The sequence below is a fragment of the Dromaius novaehollandiae genome, chromosome 18 (genome assembly GCF_036370855.1).
Source record: "Dromaius novaehollandiae isolate bDroNov1 chromosome 18, bDroNov1.hap1, whole genome shotgun sequence".
In the NCBI taxonomy this organism is placed as follows: domain Eukaryota; kingdom Metazoa; phylum Chordata; class Aves; order Casuariiformes; family Dromaiidae; genus Dromaius; species Dromaius novaehollandiae.
In genome coordinates this window covers 11,301,180-11,313,521 of record NC_088115.1, presented here as the reverse complement: position 1 = coordinate 11,313,521, position 12,342 = coordinate 11,301,180, and the positions used below count along the sequence as shown (strand labels likewise).

The 12,342-nt window shown below is 40.4% G+C and overlaps 1 long non-coding RNA gene across 1 annotated transcript; it reads right to left on the bottom strand.

Annotated features, from left to right (window-relative positions):
* Window positions 1-503: 503 nt before the first annotated feature.
* Window positions 504-10,504, bottom strand: LOC135330236 (uncharacterized). The gene is made up of 3 exons (XR_010392113.1): window positions 10,397-10,504; window positions 2,362-2,438; window positions 504-1,747 (listed from the first exon to the last, which is right to left on the bottom strand). It is a non-coding gene; the product is annotated as an uncharacterized LOC135330236 (long non-coding RNA).
* Window positions 10,505-12,342: the final 1,838 nt, after the last annotated feature.

Sequence of the window (12,342 nt, the reverse complement as noted above, 5' to 3'; positions counted from 1 at the left end):
CTGAATAAGGACAACTCCCAGCTGGTGCTAATGGGAGAAACAACTTGGTCCTGCCATTTATTCATCTGTGCTCCATTCCTATTCCTTTCTGCCTGCTGGCTTGCGTGCAGTAGAAAGACAGTTAGAAATAGCTGTTCTTACATGCTCAGGCTGTTTGATTTTGGAAGCTGGCATTGGTTTTACTGGATATAGGAGAAGAGCATCCACAAGCACAGAATAAAACAGCCCATCGCCAAGCAGAGCTGTAAGAGAGGAGAGGAGTGAAAGGTGCAGCAGCTGAACCTCTCCTCCATATTCAAGCAGAATTTCTATCGAAGTTGATGACCCAGATTTCTCTGACTTGAAATGGCTGTTTTCAGAAAGATAGCCGGAGGCCCAGTGCTGAGGGAGGTCAGGGCAGAATTTAGCCCCAAGTATTTTGCATACAAAGGCTTATCAGAGCTGGATCCATAAAACTCAGTACTGAATACCCACCTTCTTCAATGAGGTCGGTGACAGTCACTGAAGTGCCTACTACCCCTGGGCTCCAGAGTCCTGTAAGGCAGTTGCCCTAAGCTTGTGATCTGTTTCTGTTGTGTACTTTTGTCTTCAGTTCTGGGATGTCTACCTTGCTCCCAAGTTTCCCTCTCAAAGAAACACACACGCGAAAAAACCCAATCCACCAATTTTTAATCCTGTGGGCTTAGATTGTTAAGAATCCCAGAAATGTAGTGAACCTCTTTCATCTTTGGCAAGAAAGCCTGACTTTCTTCTGGAAAACTGGGGAAGATCCTACAGACAAAAAGTCAGGCTTCTAACCATAAACACAGTAAAGTCATGCTATGTCTCTTTATGAAAGAATCGTCGTAACAGCATGTATTGAAAAAGATCAGGAAATAGTTGCAGTCGGACACATTAATCTGCATGCAGTTTATCTTGTAGGATTGGATCCATTAAGTCTTGCAGATGAGACAGGGTTTTTTACTTACTCTCACTTATATTCAGCAGCAATGGAACAGTTTCTAAATAATAATTTCAGACCACAGTGCCCATATCCACAGCACAAACACGGTGGAATTCTGTTAGAATTAATTCTCATCTCTGTCTTATGGATAGTTTCATTCTGTTTAAATCTCTCATCAGAAATTTCATTTGGAATCTATTCGCTACGTCAGTGTCAGACTATATACACTGAGTACGTTCAATATGAGTATATTGGGCTTCTCTTGTTTTTGGAAAGCTACTTTTGCAAGTAGCATAATGCAACATATAGTATCAAGAAACACTGACTTAAGAGGCAAACGTACGCTATGCATGTCTCACCCTACTTTATTTGATACAAAAAGTCTGATTTGATGTCTCAAAGATTTATAGTTTAAAAGGCTTGGAAAAAATAGAGTATGAGGAACTTGGATTTTTTTTTAATGTATTTTCAAACACAGAATCAGCTTTAGTGGTACTCAGCATCCAAAGCTGGATTTCAGTCATACGCCTCTCTCTGTTTATCTGGAGAAAAAGGAGGTATTTTCCCATAATCGTATATTGGCTTTGTCTGAACATAGTCCCAGGGCTGCCACTTGCAATGACGCAGGATGGAACAGCTGCGTCCTGGGAATTCGGCTCAAAGCGAAAGGAAGAGATTCTGCCTGCTCAAACCGAAAGTGCTCCTCTGTCTCCTTTCTGCTGTAGACAACAGCCTTCCGCGAAAGGTGTCACTCCTGCTGCCCTCGTTATCTTCCAAAAGAGTGGACTAATTACTGATGACACCCTACAAGGAAAGATGTGTACTGAAAAGGTGTGCATTAAAAGACAGACATAGTATTTGCCATTTCAGACAGTGTTCAGCTTTGTGCTGTCAGCTTTGTAAAAATGTTTTTATGCATTAAAGTAAAATGCATAAGCTAATTAAGAAAAATAGTGATAGCTGGCAACTTTATCGTGTAGACCTTAAATATACATGCAGACAAGAGAAACGATAAAAAGATTGCTATTGTTTGTTGCTCTATTCTGCCTTCAAGCATTTCAAGCATTTTTTAATGTCCTTTTTTTTTTTTCTTTTTAAGTGATGCCCTGATCTGCAGAAACGTTGCTGCACAATTGACTGTATTTGGACCAAATATATTCTTGTCTGTGTGTTTCCATGGTCAAGGATTTAGATTTTAAGCTATACTGAAAGCATCATGCATAATTAATTTTAATAATAAACACCTCTGACTTAATTTTATTCCCATTCACTTCTTAAACCTTTTTATAAAATCTTGAACCTAATTAATTGCCTTGCAGAACAAGTTGTTTTTTAAGGCTCACAACTAGCATTTTTATAGGCAGGTGTTTTGTTTTGTTTTTTTTTTTTTTAATGCAAAAGGGCATAGACATACTTACAGTTTCCTATAGCCATCTGATAGCATATGGAAGGAAATAAAGATGTCCTCCTGTATTTTCCCTTAAATGGCTTTGACCTGGGAATACATTATTTTGATTGGCATGAAAAAGAAGGCTGTGATCTTATTTTTACTCTTTGTTATAGCTGTTTCAAACTTATCAAAGGAAGAAATAGAGGCTTTTTAGATGGCTTCTTGCCAACATCACTAATCAGAATTTTAAGGAGATTTTTTGAGGCCTAAATTATGTCTGATTAACAATATATAAAGCAAATGTACAATGCCAGAAAAGGGACAAAGTCTGCTGTCTCTTATATAGAATTTATGTTTTGATCACTTTACAATCAGAAATGTTAAACAAAGTACACATTTTAGGCTGTTTTAAATCTATGCAGACATTTAACTGTTATGCCTTAATTAACAAACTGCCTGTAGAAAATGTGGTCCTATACTTTTATAATAACTTTCAAATCTCTGAAAGGGAAAAATTAAGTGTATGGCTGAAACCCTCTGTATGATTTCCATTTGCTTTAATAGAGTCCTGAAAACTCCAGTCCAACACACGCCACTATCACAATGTAAGCTGTGCTTTTTTACTTCCCTTAAGTACCCCATTTGCTATCATCTCATCTTTGGACGAAGCATGCGTTCCTGTTGCTGGTGGGCTGGATTACTAGCCTGCAGCTTCCATTTCCCAACCATCATAAAAGGCACAGCTATATTTAGTCTACACACGCTGTTTTTCTCCAAGCATCTAAGGCAGGAAATGATTAACAACTACAAAACCTCAAAACACAGCATTGTTTATTCTCCCCCAAAGTATATTTTGTGCAAAGAAGGGGGGATAAACCAAAATTACTTTCTTTTTCCCCCCTTGCAAGATTTTGTTGTTACTTATGGTACCATAGTTCAAGTCCCTCGTTGTCTGGCTTATCTGGAACATATGAAATACTTTAAAAAGGAAAGCATCTTTAATGAGGGTGGCTTAGATGCAGTTTAAGTGCATTTGGACACCTAAAAGCACAGAATTACAACCTATGCCTAACTGGACCATTTTATTCACAGAGACCATTAAATATGAAGTTTCTTGCAAAGCCTTTTTCCAAGTTTCATGTCTAGTAAACAAGTCCCATTTCTTTATTCCAGCTAAATCAATGTATCTTTTGATTCATTTAAGTGATGAAACTGAAGATGAATAGTGGCACTAACAATGGGGGAAAAAAACAAACCCAAAGTACTCCAGAACAGAATGAATACAAAAAACAAAACAAATACTCCCCACATATAAACTCTAATTCATAAACATTAGTAGTACTGAGTTGAAGTGTTCAGAGCACTTTTGAGAAGGAAACTTTAAGTGTTGCTCTAGACCTGGTTTATCTGGAAAGCTGTGACTAGAGTTTATGCTAAATGGTAGCATATATAGTTAACAGAATAGCCTATCGAGAGACCATTAGCTTTGAACTAACATTAGATGTATTCTAAGTAAGTTTAAATACACATTTCAGATGTGTATTTCTTGAAGTGTGTAAATAAATATATTCACAGCAATTTTAAGGAAAGAGCCAAACCACAGGACAGAGTGAGCCAGAATCATTTTGCATCTGCTGCAACACTCAGGATAATGTTTTGGTTGATTTATAGTGGAAATATTTGTTTTTCAGCTGGAATTTTGGTAATTCAGAACAGATGTTCAACAGCAGTGTTGGAACACTATCTACCCATGCTTCTGTGTTGATTCCTGTTATATGTTTAAGCTAACCTAGGTTAGTTTAACCTGAAGTTTAATATACTGTGAAACTACTCATCTCAAGAAAAGTACATAGTAAAGGGGGTGCTGCTGGAAGGTAAATTTGGTTACCTTTCCATTTTATCAGAATCTCAGGCATACAATAATGTATGCAAAAATACCAGAACTATTAGATTTCATTAGTTCTGTGTGTCTGGGTGGAGGAGAAGTGGTTAGCTATCAATTCAGTTTTTTTCAAAGCTTTGTAGCATTGGACCAACTCAGCTTACTGACTTTTTTCCTCTCTTCACTGAGCTAGGGAATACTTTTTAACAAGGAGTGAGAAGAAAGTTCTGTAATGAGGAAGCTATTTGTCTCTCCTAGAGAATTAACTAGTTGTCTTTAAAATCATTAATAATTCAATGTAGTTTTTTAAAAAAGTCCTATTTACACCACCTAAAGACCTCTCACTACAGAACGGATATGAGTTACAGCCCTGTCTTCCCCCGATTTACTCATGTCCCTCAACACTTTGCAAGAAAAGGAGAATGATTTCTGTCTCCATGCTTATTTAATTAGCTGCCTGCTCAGTGTGTTCTGAAATCAATAGAAATCTCTGCATTTCCTTCAGTGGTGCCTTTTTTGGTTTGGGAATGGCTGTCTTTTTTTCCCTGAGGAGGCAACTTATGTTCTTCTCTCCAAGTGCAAACATCCAAAAATATTTGCTGATGTGAATTCCAGATTGTCAGTGAAATTCTGCCTGATCTCTTTACCTTATGATTTCTGTTGTTTCTTCTAGGAATTTTCAGCTACTTTACTGCAATGTTCCTGCTCCCCAGGAAAGATCCAAGTAAACTGTCATGCAGCTATTTAATGTTTATCCCATTACCAGCTACATTTCTTTCCAGGTGCATCACTATATTCTCAATGGCTGAAAGCATTAACAGTGTCAGACAGGATCCAGTTACTCACTTCTGTGTGGAGCAAAAGCCTTGAATTACAGTTCTGCATTATGCTCTTGAAGATGTACACAAAGATGTTTCCTTTCCAATTTGATGCACTCAAAATAATGCTCAATAACATGCACATCCCAGGGAAGATGGCAGACTGTCAGAGTTACAATGCGCGACTCGGCACTGTGCTAGTGACTGCATGGTGTTCAACCTGTCGTGCTGTCAGCTGAGAAAAGAAGGAGAGGTAGAGTGTGTGGAGAGGGGGCTTTTCTTTGGGCTTCAGCTGTTGTATAGCTATATACCTTTTATACCTCATCCTGCTGCTCTGCAAGATATACTGTGCATCATTAACATCTGAAAGAACTGGAATCTCAGCACAAGCCTATTGTGCAAATCCAGTCTAAATGCAGATTTTACTTGAATATATTCTTTTCAAGCAAGTTGGTATTTATAACAGTGACATGAATCACCTTCTTAGATACCATGGATACAGCATTTCATCTGGTAGCTCCATTAAGTACAATCAGCTTTTCACAATATTTTGCACTTGCACTTGTCGAACCAGATGATTGTCTGTTTTGCTCTTCCAGGCACTCCCCCTCTCTGTCCTGGCGAGACCTCTAGCCAGGAGGCGTCTGAAATGCCGCCGCAGTCAAGGAGCCTCCATGCACCCGAGAGAAAAATTCCACGGCTGCAGCTGTTGTTCGACAAGCTTCTTTGAACACTTCTCTAATGTCTTGCGCTGACCTCCATCACCATTATTTTATCCTGGCATTATCTGACTGACTTGTCAGCCATTATATTATGTCAGTTCTTCCTTGGAAAAGCTGTCCCTTCTGCAGGCAGTGCCATACTGCATCATTATTTGAGATTTCCTTGCGCAGTAAGCTTTAGATCAGGCATCCCTGAAATATCAGAGTGCTGGGCTCTCACAGCTAGCTGCGTGCTGTACCCCTGTTTCTACGTTTGAGAAATGCATTCACTGGTGGTCTGTTTACAATCCACTGAATTTGGGTTTTAATTTCAGAGAGTAGGAAACAAAACTGAGGTAGGGAGGTGAGATCTTTTCGAAACCATAATGGACACAACCCCAGCTTTTTCTTAGGCCAGAGCATCATTTTTACTCTTTGAAGAATAAGTTTTTCTTCTAGTTTTAGTATTTACCTCAGGTCCCTGGTCTGCAGCCTTCTCTTACCAAGCCAGTTCAGTACAGTGGGTAAAGCACTAGGTTGGTGACGAGCGCTCATCTCCAACCATTGCCACCAACTAGCTGTGTGACCTGGGGCAAGTCACCCTGTTTCTGCAGCGTTGTCTGTTTCCTTGTTGGTCTGTGTTTCCTGTAGGTGCAGTGATGAAGATCTTAATAGAATAATATGTGTATCCCAGCTGAATACTTGCCCAAGTTAGCTGTGTGAATTCATATATAAACACAGTAACAAGGTCTATTGTGGCATTGACGGAGTGTAAGTTTCTTCTACAGGACAGCCAGGTACTTGTTTCTAAGAAGAAGTTCTGTAAGCAGTACGTTATATTTGTTTCAACCTCACAACAATATCCTCTTGCTTGCTCTCTCTAGTCCTTTTAATGAGATGCTCAGAGGTTGGGAGACAGCATCTGCTTAGTAACAGAGTTGGTATTGATCTTGGTTATTACAGATTTATGCACTTTGCTAGCACAGACAAACATTGTAATAATTGCTCGTTATAAGAACCGGGAACTGCTTAGATCCCAGTTAGATCTCCGGGGTTTGGTCCCACCAGGTGCTGAATGCTTCTCCAGACCTGAGCAGCCATCAGTCCATCAGAGGGAGGTAAAGGCTCTCAGCACAGCGCAGGGTCAGTCTGGCTTGGCAAGTCTGTGCAAGGCTGCGTCCCACAAGGAAACACTTTGACTGTTCTGGGTAACTAGTAAATAAGAGTAGTTTACTTACAAGTTGCACTCAGGTCCTTCGGAAGTCAGTCAAAGGTGTTATTATGCTAAGATTAATAGCTCATGAGTAATCTCTCCTAAAACAATTCAACCTGCTAGGCTGTTAAGTTTGTCAGGTACAATATCTGACTGCCACATGGGCTGATTTTTAAAATCTGACAGGTAGACAAGGTCTAACTACAAAGAAATCTTTGGAACCGCTATTTTTCTGGCATAAAGGTCAGCAAAAGATCCATCATGATCTATGCAACTCTCTTTTCTCTCAAGAGTAACACTGGCTTTATTATAAGTGTTACATTTTCTGTCATCTTAAGTTGCTTATAAATTTTAGCAAAAAGTAAAACATGCACAAGTTAGCTAGGATTTTGCAACTCTAACACACATTGAAGTTGCAGACACAAAACTTTGCACGTTTGGTTCATTTAGAGGATACACGTTTCAGCACTCAGGGACACCCTTACCATACCACATCAGCACAGGCAGCACTAATGAGACGTTATAAATCAACTGAGGGGAAAAAAAAATTAAGCTTTCTAGTTTTATAATAGATAACAGGAGATGTGATTTCTTTTCAATATTTAGAACAGTTCCCCTTAAAATTAAAACATTCAAACCAATTTAGCTTTTTTCCCCTCCCAAAGAACGTCACAAATAAAAGCTAAATGTGTGTAAGGATCTTTTTGTTTTGACACTGAAAAGCAACTGCATTGGCAGTGAAGCACAGCAACAACTTAATGCTACTTTGTCAGAAAGTGAAGATGCTTTCTTCTATTTGAAACCACAAGCAGATATAGTTACTTAAACTGCAAATCTACTAGAGCATTATCACCATTATTTTTAAAAAGTCTGAATGCAGAAAAATGTTAATAAGAGACTAATTTTAACAAAATTGGAAATCTGCAGGCATTAATCCAGACAACCTGTGGTAATCTAGTGGTCTATTATTTGTGTTAGTCTGACTATCCCAGGCTGCAGGTACTTTGGAGGAGAAAGTGGGGTTTTTTTGCAGCTGGTATGGTAGAGTCCCAACCTTGGTGCTTCTGCAGCATAAACACCCAGTGGAGTTAAAAAAGTTTTACTGTTGTGTGGTTTGAGATTTGTTTGTGACCTCCTTGCCAAGAGGACACGGCATACAAAGAGCAGAGCACTTCATGATAGCCTGTTACTGCTCAGCCCTGCTTAGCGAGAGAGGCCGTAAGGAAGGACAGCGCGGGCTATTTTGAGTTGGTGCCTCCGCAAAGTCTCCCCTCTCATTCAGGCATGGGTTTTTCCTGCTCCAGTAGCTGTCATTCCCTCTTACAAATGAGCGTGTCAGCCAGGTTTTCTGCCACGGAATTTTGTTCTGCTAGTGTCGTATATGAAAGTTGTCCACATTTCCCTGTCCTTTGTTCTTTAGGTGCAATTTCACACCTGTTCATGTGACTCTCATAAAGATCAGAATAAGAGTCTGGCACGAAGCAAATCCATAGCAAGATTTCCATCAGCTTTTTTCAAGAGAGAAAAGATTTCACTTTACCTCTGGGATCTTCCCAAAGTATATTAGATTTAGTGACTTCTTCTCCTTGTGACTCAGTGTTTGGACAATAAGGATAATGTTTGCCTGATTTCAGATCTACAGAGGGACTACAGAGTTCACATGAGGCTTCCCTGAAAACTTTGTACCATTTCAAGTGGTTACATCAGGGAGAAGTCTGCTAACAGCCTTCTCATCTTCTGCGCACTTATGAATATGCATAGGGAAAGAGGAAGCAAGATGAAAAGCAGCTAGGACCCATGTCACCATACTGCTGCAGATCTTCCCTGATATTAGTTACAATTGCCTCCTCTCTTCCTCAGCTATCCAGTATTTTAACAGGTATTTCACTGTTTTCCCAAAGGGAGGCAGAGCAGCCTATTCCCCTGTGCTCTGAAGTGGCTCCAGCTGATCTGAATTCACAGGAACAGCAAACTGGGTGAGAACGGTGCCACTGAGCAGGGAGAGCTCTGCTCCTTCTCCTGCCTCTGTGTCCAACAGGCTCAGCTGCGCCTAAGGCAGCCAGAGCAGCCTCCCTGGGACCTGCACCCAAGAGAGGCTTGAGGTCTAGCTGAACCCCACTGACATCTGTAGTTTTAAACCTCCTCACTCCCAAAATTGCATGAACTGGTATAGGACTATCATGGCTGAGGCTCGTATCCAGCATCTGCATGTAGATGTGCAAAAGTCTTAAAAATCTTGATAGGAAAACTTTCAAAAAAATCTCTTGCTAGGCAGTAGTCACTACTAATAACTACCACCCTTTTATCTGTAGCTGTCAATGCACTGTAAGAAGTGCCTGCTACTCCTGTTTCGTAGAAGAAACATACACTAGTGCCTTCTGAGTAGATCTAATAAAGAAATTGGGGGCCTAAAAGGTCTTCTAGAAAAATCCTATCATTACTACTTAACTGATTTTGTTCTCTGTGCCCACGAATTCAGATCTACTGGTTGTGCTTTGCTTTTCTTCTCACAGCTTTAAAGCACTAATTTCAGTCTGTATCTTTCACTTTTCTCTCATTCTGGGGCAGATGAAAAACTGAATGAAATGAGACCAGCTATCATCATTTTCATTTTGAGGCAGACTTTCAGGTAGGTATTTGTTCAAAACTTCTCTAGGTTTATCTTGGTTTTGTGATCCAGAGACACAGAAGTCGCATTTGCGAAATCCAATTACGCACCGATCCCGGCACGGACGCACGACGTAATGCACGTAGATCCACCTGACTCACTCCTGCACCCACCACTCTCCTTCCCTGCTCTCAAAACCTTCGGCCTCCATGACAGAGCTACACATCCTATCTCAGGGATTTTGGGATTATGGCAAACTCTGTGTGTTTAGGAGTTGTCAGGGTTCCAGTCTTTCCCTTGGAAACATGGTAGCTGGCAGGGAGACAGCTGAGAACTGCTTAAAACTAGGGGAGTGATCAGAACTGGATAGGGCAGGAAAAAACTGTAGATGGACATTGTGGTGGCATCAGTATGACAGAACAACAACTGCAAAACGCAGTGTTAAGAGGCTGCGCAGTGCCCTTGGTTTTAACGAGGAATTACCAACACATCTCTACTTCATTAAGCTCCCTGCCCAGAATAAGCATCTGTCAGTGCTTTTTTGGAATGAGGACTCTGGAGTGCAGTAAGAGAAAAGTCTCTAGAGCAAGGAAGAGCTTACCTGGCAATGTTTCTTTCTCAGGAACAAAATCTCATGCACTGTGGGTTGGAAGGATGTGATACACCCAACTGCGTGTGTTTTTTTCACCCCCCCCCCCCCGGCTACGCAAAGTCCCTCACAATTGTCTGTAGCAGGAAAAAAGGCACTAGGTATTTCTCCTTATCTCTGCTCTCGCAGAGTAGCAATTTCCTCTCAGCCACATCAGAAAGCAAATTGCCATTAACCTGTTGCACTGCTCACCTGCCTGGGAGACAGCTGCTTCTTGCCTGGAGGCCTCCTCTTGCAGAACCCACTTGTGTTGCAGCAAAACTTCATTCCTGAGGGCTAAGAAGTTTTCTTGTAAGGGAGAATCTGTATGTTTATAAACACAGTGAAGTTATTAAGGCCTTTTCCTCCAATTCCCTGAAACTGTATTCACTTATAAGCAGATTCATATGTACATACATAACACTCAGGACAAGCAACGCTAACAATCCTTGTTTGAAACAGACGCCAGAGTTTTATGGCAAATAATCACAAAGCACAACAATAGAACAGACTTTTCAGCTCATGTGCATCCAGTCACAGGACTTTCCTGTTAGTGTATGTTTACTATTGTTTTGATTTTTTTATGTATCAGTTGCTGTGGAAATCTAAATGGTCATTGGAACACAATGGTGCCAGTTACCATGCTGCTTTAGCATCTAAAATCAGGATGAGTTAAGCACCTACATTTGAGAACTTAGACTCAGATGACTAGACGGTGTTCCCAAAGATGAGCAGACGGAGAAATGAACAAGATGAGATTAACTATGTTTACACATTTTCCTTTAATGATAAAATGCTTCATTTTGGTTGCATCTTCCAAACAGCCAAATAACAAGACAGACAGACTTCAACACACTTGGTGTCCTATTTCCTATTCCCCTGCATCTTTATAATTAACAATTTTTTTTGTATTTAATTTGGAGGAGTAACATGAGAATGACAGGCAGCTTTCTTAATGGCCTTGTCTGCTCCTGTTCATGCCACGACATCAATTATACACAGTTGTCTTTGACTTGGAATGTGTAACTCCCAAGGTGACTAATTACAGGACCTAATGTTAGGGTCCCAAGTGACACAAACTAGAGATTAATAAATGCAGTTCAGCCTGCTGCTTGGGGACTGAAAGCTTAACTATCCCTGGAGATGTCAGTGCTCTTGGTTTTCTCAGACCTTAGGGGATGGAAAGGAACTACAATGCATTACCAGCTTTTGGAGCAAAGATGAAAACATTCCTTTATTTAAAAGGAATCTCAACACTGTGCCTTTCCCAAGATCCTGCCTGTTTCTTTCCTCCATCAGTGCTATTACTGTTATGTTTTTATTTTAGGCCACAAACATAATTTCATTTCTTTTCCCATTTTAATCACGTATGTTTTAATGAGGTCTCTACACATGCAAGAGCAAGAGTTGCTTTTAATGATTATAATAATTGGGACACAGGGAACCATGACTACTTAATAGCTGAAGAGCAGGGTACTTAAAAGGAGATTAAGACATTTTTGTTTCTGAACTGTTTGTGACTTCTGGAGGCCATGGCAAAATCCTGACTTGTCCAAAGTCAGTGGCAAAACTGCTGATTTTGCATGCTTTAACTTTTACCCAAGCAGCCTAGCACACAAATTGATATTCCCATAATGATTTCAGGCTACTAATTTTTTTTTAGTTCACCTCCCCTATCCCTGAGGTAATCTAAAAGGGATATGTTCACTTTTGTTTTGGAGTACAGTCTTGCCCAAACAGAAGTCCTACATCAGAGACATCCCAGGTGTCACAACTTACCTGCGCAAGGACCCTTCTTGGCTCCCACTGCGGTGATTCTTGTGCGACAGAACTGGTGGATGCTCTGTAGGTTTGCAAGAGTTACAGAGACCAGCAGCTTCTGGAGCGCTCTAACCTTGCAAACTCCGGGCAGAAAAATGAATGAAGACTTTGATACAAGAAATTTTTCTTCGCATCTCTGATTTGAAGCTTCAGAGACAACAGTATTTCCTGGTCTGTCAAGCTACATGTTTTCCGGGTAAGCTTCAGTGACTTGCTTGAGAAGCTGGATTCTTCCTTGCCAAGACCAGTGAGCACTGCTCCTTCTGACAGAATCATCTGTGATTTGCAGCCTCCAGTGAATAAGGTATCATGTAATTGCAGTCCAATATCATAATATC